The sequence below is a fragment of the Salvelinus sp. IW2-2015 genome, linkage group LG9, assembly GCF_002910315.2.
Source record: "Salvelinus sp. IW2-2015 linkage group LG9, ASM291031v2, whole genome shotgun sequence".
Lineage (NCBI taxonomy): Eukaryota > Metazoa > Chordata > Actinopteri > Salmoniformes > Salmonidae > Salvelinus > Salvelinus sp. IW2-2015.
In genome coordinates, this window is record NC_036849.1 from 30,630,871 (window position 1) to 30,636,349 (window position 5,479).

Genomic DNA, 5,479 nt, shown 5'->3' on the forward strand with positions numbered 1-5,479 from the left:
ATGTTGTGTTGCTACCGTGCTGTGTTGTCATGTGTCGCTGCCATGCTATGTTGATGTCTTAGGTCTCTATTTGTGTAGTGTTGTGGTGTCTCTCTTGTCATGATGTGTGTTTTGTCCTATATATATWTWTWTTTTTWATAATCCCCGCCCCGGTTCCCGCAGGAGGCCTTTAGCGTTTTGGTAGGCCGTCATTGTAAACAAGAATTTGTTCTTAACTGGTTTGCCTAGTTAAATAAAGAAGAAATAAACATCATGCTCAATGTGAAGGTTTTACTGCAGGTCTTGAACGTATCATATAACTGCGTGTTTTCTCTCTCTGCACAGGATATTGTTGAAGATGACTTCAACTGTCTCACCTGAGACCAACGTCACTACAGTCGTCTCAAATACCAAGTCCAAACAACAAATACTCATTCAGAGTAAGTGGGTGTCACAGGAAGTTGGTGGCACCTTGATTGGGGAGGACAAGGCTCATTATAATAGCTGGAGGGGAATCGGTGGAATGCTGTCAAATACATCAAACACATGGTTTGATGCCATTCCATTCGTTCAGTTCTAGCCATTATAATGAGCCGTCCTCATTGATGTGAGTGTTGGTGGTGTGTGTGTTGTGTGTGTGTGTGTGTGTGTGTGTGTGTGTGTGTGTGTGTGTGTGTGTGTGTGTGTGTGTTGTGTGTGTGTGTGTGTGTGTGTTGTGTGTGGTGTGTGTGTGGTGTGTGTGTGTGTGTGGTGTTGTGTGTGTGTGTGTGTGTGTGTGGCGTCGTCGCGTACTGTAAGTTAGTGTGTGTGTTTTTTCCCACGTCATTTTATTTGGAGTTCAAATTAAAAAAGATTCAGTAGTTAACTATTTCACTCAAGGATACATCTACAATCCCTCCTAACTATGCTACCTATCAACAATGAGAGGCTCAACACAGTATGCAAGATGGCTGACGAAGGAATGTTGATGACAGTYTACTAAATTACCATTCACTGRCACTAATAAATAACATGTTACCTCTCTGCTCATTTCTTCCAGGTTCAGGGGCTATGATTGRGGTCATCGTCATTGGTATAATTATCGTCTTAACTATACTGCTTGTCATCCTGAAGACGTACAACAGGTCAGGCTGCATTCCATATAAATAGGCCTCCATGACATTCTCAGGGTGTTTTCACACTTAGTTCCTTTCAGCCAATCTTTGTGATCTCAGTGTGGTTCACTTAATTTTTTGTTCAGCGTGAACATGCCAAAGGAACTCAGACCCGTCAACAAAAAATAAATAAATAAGCGAACTGAACTGAAACCATCTCTGGAGTTGGTCTGAGTTCTGTTCGCTTGAATTTCGCGACCCGGGTGCCTTTTTTAAGGCAATGTGAACACAAAGCTCCCCAGGTTCGCTTGTCATTATTCCCGCACCACACACTAGACTACTGCAACACCGTTTCCCCTGCCATAACCTCTCACCCTAGACTACTGTCATAACCCCTCACACTAGACTACTGTCATAACCCCTCACACTAGACTACTGACATAACCCCTCACACTAGACTACTGACATAACCCCTCACCCTAGACTACTGTCATAACCCCTCACCCTAGACTACTGTATACCCCCTCAACTACCTCACCCACTAGACTACTGACATAACCCCTCACACTAGACTACTGACACTAGCTATGACACCCTCACACTAGACTACTGTCATAACCCCTCACACTAGACTACTGTCATAAACCCCTCACACTCGACTACTGTCATAACCCCTCACACTAGCTACTGACATAACCCCTCACACTAGACTACTGTTATAACCCCTCACACTCGACTACTGTCATAACCCGTCACACTAGACTACTGCCTATAACCCCTCACACTAGACTACTGTCATAACCCTCAACACTAGACTACTGCCATAACCCCTCACCTGACTCTGTCATAACCCGTCACACTAGACACTGCAATAACCCCTCACACTAGACTACTGTCATAAACCCCTCACACTAGACTACTGCATAACCCCTCCCACTAGACTACTGACATAACCCTCACACTGACTACTGCATACACCCTCACACTAGACTACTGTCATAACCCCTCACACTAAGCTATCTTCATAACCCCTCACACTAGACTACTGCTCATAACCCCTCACACTAGACTACTGCCATAACCCCTCACACTAGACTACTGCCTATACATACCCCTCACACTAGACTACTGCAACACCATTCTCTGACATAACCCTCACACTCGACTACTGTCATAAACCCTCACACTAGACTACTGTTATAACCCCTCATACTAGACTACTGACATAACCCCTCACACTAGACTACTGTCATAACCCCTACACTAGACTACTGTCATAACCCCCTCACACTAGACTACGACATACCCCTCACACTAGACTACTGTAACACCTTTCCTGACATAACCCTCACACTAGACTACTGTCAAAACCCCTCACACTAGACTACTGACATAACCCCTCACACTAGACTACTGACACAACCCTCACACTAGACTACATAACCCTACATAGACTACTGTCTAACCCCTTACACTAACTACTGTCATAACCCTCACACTAGACTACTGCTCATAATCCTCACACTGACTACTTTATAACCCCTCACCTAGACTACTGTCATAACCCCTCACACTAGACTACTGACATAACCCCTCACACTAGACTTCTGTCATAACCCCTCACACTAGACTACTGTCATAACCCCTCACACTAGACTACTGACATAACCCCTCACACTAGACTACTGACATAACCCCTCACACTAGACTTCTGTCATAACCCCTCACACTAGACTACTGTCATAACCCTCACACTAGACTACTGCTAACCCCTCACACTAGACTACTGTCATAACCCTCACACTAGACTACTGCATAACCCCTCACACTAGACTACTGATAACCCCTCACACTTAGACTACTGACATAACCCCTCACACTAGACTACTGACATAACCCCTCACACTAGACTACTGACATAACCCTCACACTAGACTTCTGTCATAACCCCTCACACTAGACTACTGTATAACCCCTCACACTAGACTACTGTATAACCCCTCACACTAGACTACTGTTATAACCCCTCACATAGACTCTGTAACCCCTCACACTAGACTACTGTCATACCCCTCACACTAGACTACTGTCATAACCCCTCACACATTAGACTTACTGTATAACCCCTCACACTAGACTACTGCCATAACCCCTCACACTAGACTACTGCCATAACCCCTCACACTAGACTACTGCCATAACCCCTCACACTAGACTACTGTCATAACCCCTCACACTAGACTACTGTCATAACCTCACACTAGACTTCTGCAACACTGTTTCCCCTGCCATAAAACTCCAGCACACTGGTGATGTGATGCTTCTGAACATTTCATCTCAGAAAATATCTGTGCTATAACAAATAACATTTTAGCACATTTACTATTGAATTGTATATATTGTCCTAATCCAGATGGTATTGACTGTATATGACTGTTGACTGTACGCTTGTTTATTCCATGTGACTCTGTGTTGTTGTTTCTGTCGTACTGCTTTGCTTTATCTTGGCCAGTTCGCAGTTGTAAATGAGAACTTGTTCTCAACTAGCTTACCTGGTTAAATAAAGGTTAAATAAAAAATTTAAAAATAAAAATATGTTGTCCTAATCCAGAATATATGTTGTCCTAATCCAGATGGTATTGACTGTATATGGTGTCCTAATGCAGATGGTATTGACTGTATATGTTGTTCTAATCCAGATGGTATTGACTGTATATGTTGTCCTAATCCAGATTATATGTTGTCCTAATCCAGATTGTATGTTGTCCTAATCCAGATTATATGTTGTTCTAATCTAGATGGTATTGACTGTATATGTTGTCCTAATGCAGATGTTGCTGACTTTTCCTGATTATTCATTAGAAATGAACTAATATTTAAAAATGCAATTTATAACTACAGTATGTGGGCCTAGAGTTTTTCCTGGTCAGGTGACAAGGTCAGGGAAATCTCAGGGTCCTAAAGTTGACTTTTAGAATAGAATAGAATAATTTAGGACAATTCTTTTTAAGGCATTTGGATAAAAAACGTAACATATTCAAACGTCTTTCCCTTTCACAAGGRGGACACATGCTTCCAGAGTGCTGGGTAGGGGATCCAAAGGTCCACCTCGTCAGAAGATGTCTTCCTCTACAYTGCAGACCAGCATACCCTTGGGAAATCTAGGAGCCAGCTATCTGTCTGYCAGCTTTGCTCTGTCAGGTAGTATGTCAGAAAATGGATTCCGGCTACCCCGWGTGGAACTAAGTAGCCTGGACCAAAACAACTTGGAGCAGCAGAGTACGGGGAGTAATTCGACAGTGGTCACCATACATGATACTCCATCACTGGAAAATACATAGCAGGTCTCTAATTTATTGGACAGGTGACAAAGTCAGCATATCATGCTTGAAAACAAATGATGAACAAAGTGGTGCCACAGGGAAGCAATGGACATCTGTGGACACTCCTGTGGACATAAACGACTGCTTTCTTGACTATAGTGTTCAGAACATGGAAGCAATTATCCTGCTGTCTGTGCATTTACAGCTGTGCTTCCGACAACCATGAGGATAAGCGTTGGAGGAGAGATGTCTACAAGATTCAAGACATGGCTAGTTATTCTATGTGTGTAAAGTTCTACGGGAGGGAGTTGTTGACAGGGGTTTTGAATTGATTCACATTACTCTGATGTGTTTTTGTAACAATAATGTTGTTATGGTTGTCACCATACAGGCGAAAATCATCAGAATGTTTCTGTGAAAATGTAATAATAGTTTGAACCCAGTGGAGCTCTAGATAGCAGAAAATTATGAAAATAGGAAGTCCTAACTAGTTTGACACCAAATGATTTTGCACTTTACACCTACCCTGTCCTGTGATTGTTTGGTTTGTTGTTCTTTCATTGAAATTAATACTGAAAATAAATGTTGATATTTCTAAAAGTGTTTGCATGTTTCAGCTTGAACATGATTAAATCTGCATTTCATTATTTAGCGGACAGTTGTATAGAACAACTAGGTGAGTTGGTGACATTTTTTCACTTCATATTCACTTTTTATATCACTGCCTAAATTTGTGAGAAAATGAACGGATTCACTTGGATGTAGTAAATCTATATCCGACAATTGCGAAATGGCTTGAGCCTCTGTCAAGCCTGAGAACAACATCAGTTCTGATGAAAAGATCGATGACAAGATCAATCACTCAAACGTATTTAAAAAAAACTTTTCACATCAGCCGATGTCACAAAGTGCTATACAGAAACCCTGCCTAAAACCCCAGACAGCAAGCAAAGATAACACTTGCATAATGATAAGATGCACACATTAAACAATAGAATAGTAGACAATATGTATTTACTTTAAACGGCACAACATGTCAACAGGAGTTATATTTTTTCCTGTGTGACTGGCAACTGAAAGATT

General features: G+C 41.9%; 1 long non-coding RNA gene across 1 annotated transcript; it reads left to right on the forward strand.

Annotated features, from left to right (window-relative positions):
- Positions 1–321: 321 nt before the first annotated feature.
- Positions 322–4,704, forward strand: LOC139028257 (uncharacterized). The gene is made up of 3 exons (XR_011480448.1): positions 322–419; positions 1,019–1,103; positions 4,135–4,704. It is a non-coding gene; the product is annotated as an uncharacterized lncRNA (long non-coding RNA).
- The last annotated feature ends 775 nt before the right edge of the window (positions 4,705–5,479 follow it).